Source organism: Ahaetulla prasina, chromosome 8 (genome assembly GCF_028640845.1).
Source record: "Ahaetulla prasina isolate Xishuangbanna chromosome 8, ASM2864084v1, whole genome shotgun sequence".
Classification (NCBI taxonomy): domain Eukaryota; kingdom Metazoa; phylum Chordata; class Lepidosauria; order Squamata; family Colubridae; genus Ahaetulla; species Ahaetulla prasina.
The window spans coordinates 33,103,918-33,118,519 of NC_080546.1; the positions used below are offsets into that span (position 1 = coordinate 33,103,918).

Consider the following 14,602-nt stretch of genomic DNA (forward strand, 5'->3'; position numbering starts at 1 on the left):
ATTTTTATCCCACTTTTATTGATTTAACACATAACTCAAGGTGGCAAATGTACATAATGCTCCTTCCTCCTGTTTTACACACACACACACACACACACACACACAATTTATTTATTTATTTAGCAGGCTTAATGTTCTAAAATCTGTGCTGGCTCCAAGCTAGGCACTATTTAATAAGCTGTCTGCACTTAATCTAGAGCTGGTTATCCCTTCCTGCAAACATAAATGCTATCATATATCTACGGTGTCATTTTGGCTTGTGAACTGGTAGGGTAGGTTTCGTTTGTTAAATCAAAGTATCAGGCGTTGGTAGACAGTCCTCTGGAAATGAAATATACATCTTTTTTAGTTCATTGCCTCATAATCATTCAACTGGGACAAAGATGACAGCTTAGACTGCTTTTATATCAGTGTACTATGATTGACAAAACCTCATTGATTAGATAGCTCCTTTCTTCCAGTTGCTAGTGATATTTTCTTCTTTGACTGTACCCTTTTCACCTAAGAATAGATAGAAAAATAGGAAAATTTATTTTGTTTGCACAAACAATTTTTGTAGGATATTTGTTGCTTTTCTTGGTTTTTTTTGCATTGCTTATATTTTTAAAATGTTTAAGAGGTGAAGTCTGCCACGTCTGATGTGAATTTCTCTTGACTCTTTTCCATCTAAGCATGATGGCTCAAGGGGTTTAAATGATATCATCCTGAACTTTAGCAGCAAATAAGCATTTTTATTTATCAAAATCTGATGTAAAAGCTAAGGTTTTGTTCATGATCAGGGCTTTTCCTGTTTAACTATAGGATATCCATTAATGTCTAAAAATAAGCTTATTTTCAGGAAGAATGGAATTATTTAAAAAATGTGAATGGCAGAACTGAACTGAATCAGTTGCGAACATATAGATTTAAGTGCCAAATGCAGTAGAATTATTGAAGAGAGATTACAAATATATAATTTGCTAAAAAAAACCTCCTAATAAGGGAAATATTTTAAACAACCTATTTTAATAACATTGAAGGTAGAATTCATGCTAAGGAATTAAGAATAACTAAAGGATTTGCTTTGATAATATTGCCAAATTTCCTGTGAAGAGTCATTCAAAAGCTGTTCTCAAATTATTCACATACATAATACAGATGAATTATACAATATTTTGCCATTAATATATATTATATTTAAAGGTGAGCAGTGAATCATGGTGTTAAACTCGCGACGTAACATCGTCACGTGACGTATTGTGACTTTTTCTCCCTTCGCTAAACTGGGAGTGGGCGTGGCCAGCGCATGACGCATCTGGTCCAAGTGCCGCGAGTTTGACATCCCTGCTGTAAATGATGATGGGGTTAATATGATCTCTGATGAGGTGAGGATCCATTGGGTGGTGCCATGGCTCTCTTCCTTTTGAGTGTTAAAAAGCTATCTGATGATACATTGTCCCTTCCACCAATAAAAATTTGTCCTGCAAAATAAGAATCTGATTTGATAAATACAGTAAATGCTTGTAAAGGAATCTCATTGGAATACAATTGGATAGGCATTAGCCCATTGCATGCCTTATCTCCAAATAGAAATAAAAGAAAATATGAGGTTGTATTTTTCCTCTAAGGATATTTTAACTGGTGCATAGGTATTTGATTAGTAATTATATCACAGAACTATAGTCATAGTTGAGAGGTACAAAACACCTATGTTTAAAGCTTTTTTCCTTTGCTGAATATTTTAGCTTATTGTTTTACTGTTCTGACTTTTCATTACTGGGGTGTTTAATCTCTTTCCAGTCCTGATGGTCACCCACAGAGTTTCATGATTGCTGAGCGAGAATTCCCTGGTGCAATTCTAGTATTCTGCCTGCTTTATTTTGTACTTCTTCTTTGGCAAAGATGTGTATCTCATGTACATTGGTTGTGATTACCTTTACTAAGTAATTGATTCCACTATCAAACTGTTATTTTTTATAATATTTTTTATAATATGCAGTCAATTGGTCTTCCTGTAATGTAAACCATTATTCTACATCCCATATTTAGGATGCAGAAAAGTCACAACCAGGATAACATTCATTTAGACATTTGCAGAATGAGTTCCTTCAATCTCTCTTCATAAGTGTCTCTGTTGTTATTTTCTTCACCCATTCCATCTGTGTAAATCCTTTTCCTTGAGGTGGGATTAAGCACAGAACAGTTTTGGAACTATTTCTTCCTGTGTTTTGGAAATGTTGCTTAATTAATGAAGCCTAAATTAAATATATTTACAAAATTCTTTACTAATTTGGATTTCCCAGAGCATACAGCATTTGAGAAAAAAATATACATAATTAATATTTGCATGTCTTATAGATTTAATTTCTTGATGTCTATAACTAGAGTATTGGCTTCTGCTGTGAAATAACTGTTTCATTTTAGAGAAACCTCTAAAGTCAAGTATGAAACTTCTGTGAGCCCTGGTTAATTAAGATCATAAATCACATTCAGTTTTAGCAGTATGAACAGACTATGAACTATATGGGCGCACAGGAAATCCTCTTTCAAATAGATTTTTATGATGCCCAATAATAATGCCCAATAGAATTTGTTGCATGGACTTATTAAGGGGCTGTGACAAGAATTTCAAATATTTCTGTTGAATTAAAGCAATTGTGAACTTTCAATTAACTGACATGTATTTCCTAATGTGCACTTTTCCAATACACCCGTTTAAGAACCACTGCTACAGAAGTAGTCCCTAGAGTGTACCTTAAGTAGGAAGAGACGTAATGTGAGATTGATTAAATGATAACATGATTGCAAAAAGGAATAGCTACATTAGATAAGGCCAGCATCCATCTTAATTCATCATTTTGTGGCTCACAATAATCTGCCAGATGCTTCTGATCTACTTTTAAGCTGAGACCCAGTATGGATAGTGGTCAAAACGTTGGACTAGTATTGGGGACATCCAATTCTAGCTTACCTTCAGCCATAGAAATTGGGTGATTTGGGGACCAGTCATTCAGCTTAGTCCAATCAATCCAAGAGGAGTTGTTGGTTGTGGGGGGAAAATAGTATGTGCTACCTTAAGATCCATATAAAATACAGGATATAAATCTAACATACAAACAAATATGTGTCATTCTTTCCCTCTCCTTACATTATTCCTCATTCAGAGATAACATTACATATTGACCTTCATAGGTATTTTGTCCATAAATATATGCAAGCCTCTTAAAATCATTAGTGGCATAGTGATCTTGGGGTGATAGTTTTACTGATTATTGATCACTACATGAAGTAGCGTCTTTTATCTGTTCTGCCTCCCTTTCAGTCCGCTTCATGTGATGGTCCTTCCCTTTCTATATTGCATGCATGATTCCATATGCCTCTTTGTGTTCCCTTCATGCTTCTAGCTTTTCTTTTTTCATGAGGAAAATACTCTAAACTTTCATGGTTGGTTGTTGTTTTCTACACTTCTATCATATCTTGTAATCAGAACTGCATGTGGTATTTCAAGGGAGGATACATGAATGCAGAATTGTATACTGTAAGGTCTTTTTCAGTTGGATTTTTTTCCCCTGTTCCCAGGTATGCAGACCTCCACATAAGCTGCTTTTATCTCCATGGTAGTTTTTATTAAGGAAAAACATTTTTATTTTTTTAAGTCTCAGTTTAAAATATAAATGAAACCCCCACACACAAACACACATCCATATGTATGTAAAAAGAATACCAGTAGTGATAGTGGCTTCTTAAATATACAAATTTTAACAGGTTAATATAGTCATTATTCTTCAGGGAATGAAAAAGAAATCCTAACATCTGAAGAAGAAAAAAATAGACAGTGACAATATTTTTAATTATTTTTAAATTAAACATTAAATAGCAATGATACTGTTAATAGTTATTTTAGTTAATAAATTATGCTAAGTGAAACTGAGCATTTGAATGTATAGAAATCTGCGGAAGTTATTTTCAGTACTCATCAAATTTCTATTGTGAAATCAATTTTTTTTGTTAACAGCAAAGTATCTGGTTAAATAGGTTTTAATTCTGCTGGTATCCTGCTGCGCCGGTTGGAGGGATTGGGAGTGAGAGGCACCGTTTATCGGTGGTTCTCCTCCTATCTCTCGACATGAGCATGTGACGGGGGCAGAGGTCGGCCGCGGCGCCTCACTTGTGGGGTGCCGCGGGGTCGATCTCTCGCCCTTCTGTTCAACATCTACATGAAGCCGCTGGGTGAGATCATCAGTGGCTTCGGTGTGAGGTACCAGCTGTACGCTGATGACACCCAGCTGTACTTTTCCACACCGGGCCACCCCAATGAAGCTATCGAAGTGCTGTCCCGGTGTCTGGAAGCCGTACGGGTCTGGATGGGGAGAAACAGGCTCAAGCTCAATCCCTCCAAGACGGAGTGGCTGTGGATGCCGGCATCCCGGTACAGTCAGCTGAGTCCACGGCTGACTGTTGGGAGCGAGTCATTGGCCCCGATGGAGAGGGTGCGCAACTTGGGCGTTCTCCTGGATGAACGGCTGTCTTTTGAAGACCACCTGACGGCCGCCTCCAGGAGAGCTTTCCACCAGGTTCGCCTGGTGCGCCAGCTGCGCCCCTTTCTAGACCGGGATGCCTTATGCACAGTCACTCACGCCCTTGTGACGTCTCGTCTGGATTACTGCAATGCTCTCTACATGGGGCTCCCCTTGAAGGGCATCCGGAGGCTGCAGGTGGTCAGAATGCAGCTGCAGCGGGTGATAGAGGAGCCCTCGTGGCTCCCATGTGACACCTATCCTGCGCAGGCTGCACTGGCTACCTGTGGCCTTCCGGGTGCGCTTCAAGGTGTTGGTGAACGTCTTTAAAGCGCTCCATGGCATAGGGCCGGGCTATCTACGGGACCGCCTGCTGCTACCAAATACCTCTCACCGACCCGTGCGCTCTCACAGAGAGGGACTCCTCAGGGTGCCGTCGGCGCGACAGTGTCGTCTGGCGACGCCCAGGGGAAGGGCCTTCTCTGTGGGGGCTCCCGCCCTCTGGAATGAACTCCCCCCAGGACTCCGTCAACTTCCGGACCTCCGAACCTTTCGTCGCGAGCTTAAAACTCACCTATTCATCTGCGCTGGACTGGGTTAGTTTTTAAACTTATGGGTTTTTTAATGGGTTTTATTCTAAATTTTTAACGGTGGCCAATTCAATAAGTTTTTTAATTATATTTTAATCGTATGTATATTGTATTATTTTGTATTTTTACCAGGCTGTGAACCGCCCTGAGTCCTTCGGGAGAAGGGCGGTATAAAAATTTAAATAATAAATAAATAAATAAATAATAAATAATTCCAGTCAATATTCACTCAGTATTTATAATACTGAAATTAGCAATAACATAAATATGTTTAGATACTTGTATCAGGTCATGAAGAAGTGAATTATTGAAGATAAAAATAAATTTGTTTGCTTTCTGTCAGAGTTCATATTCACAGCCAACCTTGATAGAAGACCAGAATGATTTAGACAGGTTTGCTTTAGAGATTCATAACATATGCTTGCTGGACAGAATTGAGTTATCTGTGCTCTGGAGAGTAAGTTATTGTAGCAGGAGCTGACAGAGATGAAGATAACTGAGGGAAATTCAATTACCTTTTAGTGTTTTCCTTCTAATAGGATTCTTAATGTGAAAGAGATCCTTAGATGATGCGCCTTTATTGCTTGGCAAGATCTACTTTGATCGTACCTTCAGAATAAAGTGAACTCTCCTGTCTAGACCTTCATTCAAATGAATCATGTGACTGCTCCTTAAATGATGTGTAAAATTTCAAGGATCAATAAAATATTAGTAATAGTAGACCATGCTCTTCTATTATTAATAATAATTATTTTAATGCTGTTTCTCAAGCAAGCCATTGTGATGATACTGCCTGTACTTCAAACCTGTGAATTTAAAATATATTGTGTGCAGTTTGTCTGGGTTTGTTGTAAAAGCGAATCTGACTCTTCTGAGCAAAATGTTTTCATCATTAAGTTAATTTTAAAATACTTTCTAATTATTTTCTGTAAATTAAAAAAATGAAGCAGGAGAACTTAGTTCTATATAGTTACAAAAGACAAATGAACCTGGTGGTAAATGAATGATGGGTATAGGCACTTTTGATTTTGAAATGATCTCTGGTTTATTTTTATGGCAATACCAACTTGAAGTATAATAATTGCAGAGTTAGGTTTCTCTTTCTCCCTCTCTCTTATCTCTCTTTTTTAAAAAGATATAGTTTTACTAATGTCATTTAAATTTTAAATTAGCCTAATTCTACAGTATTTTATAGAGACGCGGTGGCTCAGTGGCTAAGATGCTGAGCTTGTTGATCAAATGTTGGAAATTCAGTGGTTCGAATCCCTAGTGCCGCATAATGGGGTTAGCTCCCGTTACTTTCCCCAGCTTCTGTCAACCTAGGAGTTTGAAAGCACGTAAAAAATGTAAGTAGTAAAATAGGGACCACCTTTGGTGGGAAGGTAACAGCATTCCATACACCTTTGGCATTTAGTCATGCTGGCCACATAACCACGGAGACATCCTCGGACAGCACTGGCTCATCAGCTTTGAAATGGAGATGAGCACCGCCCCCTAGAGGCGGGAACGACTAGCACATATGTGTGAGGGGAACTTTTACCTTTACCGTATTCTGATATCCATATCAGGTTACCTCTAGTGTTACATTCAGATAGAAAAATAATTGTTGCTTACAAAAAGCAAACTACTTTCACATAAGAGAATTGCTTACACAGACATTCTGCATCTTTAATAAGATATGTGTAGACAAGGAGTCCCAGGCTTTTTGTGGCTTTATAAAATACAGGCACAGGCAGTCTTGATTTACAAAACAATTGTTTCACTAACTGTTTGGCGTTATAATAATAATAATAATAATAATAATATTTTAATTTGTATACCGCCCTTCTCCCGAAGGACTCAGGGCGGTGAACAGGCAGATAAAATATAAAATACACACAATAATTTAAAAACAACCCTTAAAAAACTAATTTAAATGCCCAAAACATTAAAAAACATACTCCCCTGTAAAATAACATACTTTTAAAAACCCCATCCAATAAAAATAAAAATCAGGCTAGTCCAGCCATATGAAATAAATAAGTTTTAAGTTCACGGCGAAAGGTCCTAAGGTCAGGTAATTGTCGAAGTCCGAGGGGAAGTTCGTTCCACAGGGTCGGAGCTCCCACAGAGAAGGCCCTCCCCCTGGGGGCCGCCAGTATGACCCTGTCTCATCTTTACAACTGGTTTAAGCATCCTTTGATCACATCACCATTATTTGTTACGATGTTTTTTGCTGGTTTCCCTCCTTTTTGCTGAAAGAGTAGGTTCACTTAACAACCACCGCGACAAATGTTGAAAAAAATCAGAACCGGTCCAGTAGGTGCCTAGACTTAATTACCAGTATTCCCAACTATGACCACAACTGGAAACAGAATCTAGGTTGTTGAACAGAGCAGTTTATTAAGCAAGACTGCACAAGATTGCTTCACTCAATGATCACAATCCTTGCACACCCAATTGTAGTCATCAAGTGAGCTACTAGGTCGTTAAATGCCGGCTGGCGGCCCCCAGAGGAAGATCCTTCTCTGTGGGGGCCCCCACTCTTTGGAACGAACTCCCCCCTGGTTTACGCCAAATACCTGACCTTCGGACTTTTCGCCGCGAACTGAAAACATATCTGTTTGTTCGTGCGGGGCTTTCTTAAATTGTTTAGTTTTAACTTCTAAATTTCTCTTTGGTTTTAATTGGGGTTTTTTAGATTAATTATTTTAAATTCGGCCACATTGTATAATAAGTTTTTTAACTGTATTTTAACTGTATATTGCTTTTTTTTATTCTGGCTGTACACCGCCCTGAGTCCTTCGGGAGAAGGGCGGTTTATAAATCTAATAAATAATAATAATAATAATAAGTGGGTAGAGCAAAAGAGTTGTCTGATGAAAGATTTCAAATCCTCAGACAGACAGCTCTTTAAGAATGAAATGCGTGGCTGAATGCCTGTAGCAGGCAGCTCTTTGAGAGTGAATGGGTTGTCTGCTAGAGTATTCAGTTCTGTGTGGGGATGAAACCCTCTTGAAGACAGCCCTTTCTTCCTCAAAAGAGCTGCCTGCCAGGAGAGATTCAGCTCCATATGGAACTGAAATCCTCTGGCAGTTTCCAGAGAGAATCCTCTTAGCAGGCAGCAGTGGCAGCAGTTTGCAATCTTCCTTCCCAGCTTCTTGATTGACTCTTTTTGGAAGCTGGCTGAGAACATTTAAAATGGCAATGGCATCATTGTGGGGTGTTTTGACAACCAGTTGTTAAGTGTGAATGGGTTGCCAAGCACCCAGGTTGTAATCACATGACTGGGGAGGGGTTTATGATATTTTGCAACAGCCAGAAGTGCTTTACAAGTTATAGAGCACCTTCTGTGGGGCTGTCATAATTTCAGACCATTGTTAAAGGAATAATCACACATCAAGGACTACCTGTATATTTAACATTATCAATTTTTCAAGATTAAGTATATTAAGTTTTAAGTTTTGGAATTTTTTAACAGAGAATACAGGAGCATGGTGTCTCTTGTGGTTAGCACGCTGGGTTGGAGGGTAGCAAGCTCATGTTCGAGACCTGAATGCTGCTATGGGGCAGGGTGAGTTCTCATCCTTTGCTCCAGCTCCTGCCGGGGACATGAAATGAGCCACCAACTGGTCATCCCCCAGGCAACATGATGCCACCAGCTAATCCTTTCAATCTGCAAGTGCCTCAGTGCTTCTGACATGAGCGCAAAAATATAGAATATGTTTCACTTTACATAAATCAATTTTCACTCTTGAAAGATTCTTTGTTATATTTCAAGATATATGTACCAATGGAACCAGAACCACAGAAAAGAGCAGAGAATATATATATATTTAGTTTCAATTGCCCTGGACTTACTTAATCAAAATATACTATATGGCAACAGATAATTAATATGAATATTCTAAATTTAATTATCATAGTCTAGTTTTATAATTAATTTAATTTTTTGTTCCAGATATACTCTGTATTTGAAAATAGATGCATGAATCTACAAATGTACACACACACATACACATATACAAACACAAATAATTTTTAGAGCTGATTTCTTTATTAGCTCTTCTTTATTGTTTCATATTGTAACAAAACAATAATATATACAAAGATATTCCTTGATTTCATTAAAATAAAATAAATATATAAAAAGTAGGTATATCACATTAAATATTCTATTATACAATTTAGGAGGTGCTTTAATGAAACTTTGAACAAAGCACACTAAACTGATTTGCAGAACAGTGTATTCTTCTCATTTCTAAGAGGGAAGTGAAAAGTCCTCATGTTGTTCATTTCATCTACTTCTTTTGTTGCCTTGTTGACAAAAATGGCATCGCCTCCCTGAGACTAATCAAAAGCATCTCTTCATATTTATCTGTTGATATAAGAGAATCTAGTACTCGGGTACAACTTCATGCATATATAGCTAGGATGGTGGGAGTGGAGAATTCTGGAAATCCAATATGTGTAAGGAGAAAGGGAGATAAATTAAAATTGAGCTTCTGAGCTCTTGTGAGCTGACCTAAATTCTCCTCTATACATGGAAGACATTTGAATAATTCTTTTGGCTACATTCCATTTCTATTTTCAGATCCACAAATCCACAACAAACCAGTTCTGTTTTAACAAATATATATGGGAAGTGTTAAGCACAATTTTTAATAACGTAATCATGTTGCACAATAAAAGCAGTTCTTCACTCTAGTACTTCACATTACCTTTCTAAAAAAAGAACGTTCTCAGCATTAAATTGTATGCTGACCTTTAAATGTTCATGATACTTCTACTGTTTTATTTTCAAAATACTCTTTTTCAAGCACGCTTTAATATTTCTAATGCCTGGGATATTGAGGAAATAGTAATGCAATGAAAGTACAGCATTTCTTTTTGTAATAAATAGGTTAAAAGACAGCTAATTTATATGCAGATTTTAAATCTCCTGATCTGTAAAAGGCTGGATAAATGATGAGGGGGGTGGATGCTGCAGGTTGCAGAGATGAAAAACCAATACATTGTATCCAGTCCATTAAAACAAGAAGAAATAGAAAAGATACCTTGATAAGTGTTCTGCCTGTGTTAACCTTGATGGCTATTATCGGGGGAGGGGAATGGGCCTGCTGCTATATCTATTTCATTGGCTTGGGCTTTTCATGCTGAAAGAAATCAATACTTTGAGTCGTTAGATGACAGAAGCATCACTTCAGAATTGAAGGTGGCTGTCAGACATTGTCATTGGTTGACTTTTGTTTGCTATTGAGGTTTTAAGCTTTCATTTTTCTAAGTCTTATTCAGGAGCTTTGGAAGATTTCCCTCGGTGGCATTTTTAGTCCAGACCGTAAACTGAAGGTTAAAAGTCAAGTGCAAAAAAAAGTCTTAAAGAACAACCCAAGAGCTTTTCCTGTTGTCAAAATATATGAGGTTGACGAGAATTTGCATTCTCAGGTGCTTATGTGTTCGATTGGATTTCTCTGTCTTCTTATAAATTCTGGATAAAATATATTTTACAAAATTGGAATCAGTATACTGTAAATTCATATATTTGGAAAAGACTATTTAATAGAATATAAAAATAGATACGATACATGGAAGAATAGGCTTTCAACTTTATTAAGTCTCTTTTCTGTAGGGTACAAGAATCATTGATCTGCACAGAAACAAAGGGACCAAATTTTATTTTTCACCCCATGCAATTTGTTTGTCACATTACTTATTATTTTTACTCCATTGAATGAAACTAATGAAAGAAACAGGAACAAGTTATGGGAGAAACTATGCAAATGAGCAGTGACAAATTATTACTGTCATATAATATCAATATTTCTGGAGCTACACTGGTTGCTAGTTTGGATGCAATCGGAAGGGCTAGCTATAGCCTATAAGTTATAACCTATAAGGCCTTATACCAGTTGAGTTTGGTAATCTTCGGCTCTATCTAGTCCAAATAGAATTTGTCTGACCAAGATTTGACCTTTGAGAGATATTGCATGTTGACTTTTCCGTGGGATATAGTGGGAAGGAACATGGAGGTAAATAGTCTCTATTGAACTTACTTTTAGAATCTCATAGGGCGCCATGAAGATTATTTTTGGAAATGAAGATGAAGGCTAGCTGCTAAAATGACTAAGACAGATTCAGACAATTCTTAATGGTTGCTAGAGATGGAGTATTGCTTTTAATTCAGATAATGAGGACAGAGGGTAGTGGTCCTAGAATTGATGGGTCAAAATTCGTACTGCTGAAGGTTCATTAACTCATGAGCACTCACAATTCCATGAAACATTTGAGGCTGTGATCAAGTGATGATTCCCCTAGGAGAAAAGCACCGTTGATATCAGTGACCAACATAGTTGGCACAGAGGGGGTATATCAAAAGATAGAAAAAAGAAGATTTATCCGTCTACCAATAGCTGGATCAAGGTCAACTATCAGTTTATCTGAGTGACAGAGGAAGGAAATTAGCCGATAATTCTGCAATTCCTTTTATTAGCTTTCAATAGGAATAGTTATAGTATTTAGTAACACGAGGTTACACGAATTGTGAGTGCTCATGAGTTAATGAAGAGTGGGAGGCACCATGTATCGGTGGTTCTCCTCCTATCTCTCCGATCGGTCGCAGACGGTGTTGATGGGGGGCAGAGGTCGGCCGCAAGGTGCCTCACTTGTGGGGTGCCACAGGGGTCGATTCTCTCGCCCCTTCTGTTCAACATCTATATGAAGCCGTTGGGTGAGATCATCAGTGGCTTTGGGGTGAGATATCAGCTGTACGCTGATGATACTCAGCTGTACTTTTCCACCCCGGGCCACCCCAATGAAGCTGTTGAAGTGCTGTCCCGGTGTTTGGAAGCCGTACGGGTCTGGATGGGGAGAAACAGGCTCAAGCTTAATCCCTCCAAGACGGAGTGGCTGTGGATGCCGGCACCCCGATTCAGTCAGCTGCAGCCGCAGCTGACTGTTGGAGGCGAGTTACTGGCCCCAAAGGATAGGGTGCGCAACTTAGGTGTTCTCCTGGATGAACGGCTGTCGTTTGAAGATCATTTGACGGCCGTCTCCAGGAGGGCCTTCCACCAGGTTCGCCTGGTTCGGCAGTTGCGCCCCTTCCTTGATCGGGATGCCTTGTGCACAGTCACTCATGCGCTCGTTACCTCTCGCTTGGATTATTGTAATGCTCTCTACATGGGGCTCCCCTTGAGGTGCGCCCAGAGACTGCAGTTGGTCCAGAATGCAGCTGCGCAGGTGATAGAGGGAGCTCCGCGTAGCTCCCGTGTAACACCACTCCTGCGCAGACTGCACTGGCTGCTTGTGGCCTTTCGGGTGCACTTTAAGGTTTTGGTTACGACCTTTAACGCGCTCCATGGTTTAGGGCCTGGGTACTTACGGGACCGCCTGCTGTTACCGCATGCCTCCCACCGACCCGTACGCTCTCACAGAGAGGGACTTCTCAGGGTGCCGTCCGCCAAGCAATGTCGGCTGGCGGCCCCCAGGGGAAGATCTTTCTCTGTGGGGGCTCCCACCCTCTGGAACGAACTTCCCCCGGGTTTACGCCAAATACCTGACCTTCGGACCTTCCGCCGCGAATTGAAAACTCGTCTATTTATTCGCGCGGGGCTGGCCTAAATTTTATCTAAATTTTATTTTTATTGGTTTTAAATTTATTATTAATTTTAATGGGGTTTTTAGTTATATATGGCCATTTTTATAATAAGTTTTTTAATTAGTATTTTAAATTGTATATTTTGTACTGTTTGTTTTTATCTTGGCTGTACACCGCCCTGAGTCCTTCGGGAGAAGGGCGGTATAAAAGTTGAATAAATAAATAAATAAAATAAATACATGGTAAGAAAACAAATATGCTAACATACTCATGTTTGGAACAGCTTTGAGCTATAAGTTATACAGATAGACCTCAACTTATGACCACAATTGAGCCCAAAATTTATGTTCCTAAGTGAAATATTTGAGTTTTGCCCCATTTTGCGACTTTGCTTGATGCAATTGTTAAGTGAATCATTGTAATTGTTAAGCTAATAACCCGGTTGTTAAGTGAATCTGGCTTCCCCATTGATTTGCTTGTCAAAAGGTTGCAAAAGATGATTGCATGACCCTGGAACATAGCAAGTGTCATAAATATGAACTAGTTACCAAGCATCCAAAATTTGATGATGTGACCCTTGGGATGCAACAACAGTTTTGTGAAAAATGGTCATTAGTCACTTTTTTTCAGTGCCACTGTAACTATGAATGGTCACTAAATGAACTCTTGAAAGTTAAGAATTAGCTGTACTTTTTCCTCTATCTTAAATAAAATAAGGAGAACATTGGAATATTATATGGTGTTGCATTTTTCAATTAAGCCCTTAAATATATGCCAGGACAATCCACTTGACCTCTACTGATGAGCATGTAAAGAATCTTGTAGATCATGCATTCTGTATACTTTTGTGTGCCTATGTATTGACTATAGAGACAAAAACCTGTCTTTTAAAATCACTGCATTAAAGTCAATCAAAACACAATATGTACTATGCTAGTTTAAGAGAAACTGATTTTAAATTTTGTTTAAAAATTTTTCCAATTTGCTGTTATTCAACATTCTATAGATATAAAAGTGTTATTTTAAATATATAAATATGGTATCAAACTTCGCTACAATTTATGCCTGCTCCCTTTATGTTATGCATTCTGATTCTGATTCAAATTATAGCTCTTAAATAAAAATTTGTCTTGGCAGGAGGACCTTTGCACAATTACTTATTAGAGCCTAGTTTGTCCTTTCCTAGATTAGGAAGCCCTATTCAGTCTTTTATGTTCAAATGCCATCTGGCACATCATGCAATTATGAATACACCAAAGTTTGCACATGTAACACTACATTAAGGGAGTTGCTTTGCCTACCAGTTCATTTCTGGGTGCAGTTGATGCTGCTGTTGGCCAACTTTAAAGTCCTACATGGTTTAGGGCCTTGATAACTCCATGAGTAGCTTCTGTGGCATGACTCTTCAGATAGATATTTCGTATGAGTAAGATGTTGCTTCTCCCAAATGGTAGTGCATGACATTGATTGATTAAAATTCAATTTTTCATCATTATATTAAGATTATTAACTTTTCAGTCTCTCTGGAATGGAGCAGCAATAGTAGTAATCAGTTATAGAAATAGGTATCATGCTAGTCATAAATAAGCTATAGTAAGTCATAAATGAGACATAGTAAGTTTTTTGGATAGAATGATTAGTAAAGTTCTGTCCCTCAGTAAAATTTTGTCTATTAATTTTATAGTTAAGTATCACAATGTTGGGCTAATGAAAAAAGTATGCTCCCTAAAGGATATATTTATCAGCATTTTCTAGCTGAAGTGCAGAACTAAATGCTACCATTACTATATCTAATATTGAATGAAATTATTTTTACTGTTTTTATTTTGTTTCTGCCATTTTGCATTTTGGTGTCTAATGTGGGTATCTCTAGTCTTATTAAAACTTGTAGGCATTTGGGACATAATAGTATATTTAACCTGAATTGGTAGATAAACCATGTC

At 38.1% G+C, this 14,602-nt stretch overlaps 1 protein-coding gene across 4 annotated transcripts in view; it reads left to right on the forward strand.

Moving 5' to 3' along the window:
• LRBA (LPS responsive beige-like anchor protein) overlaps window positions 1-14,602 on the forward strand; it is a 395,942-nt gene that overhangs the window by 135,625 nt on the left and 245,715 nt on the right. The window lies entirely within an intron of this gene.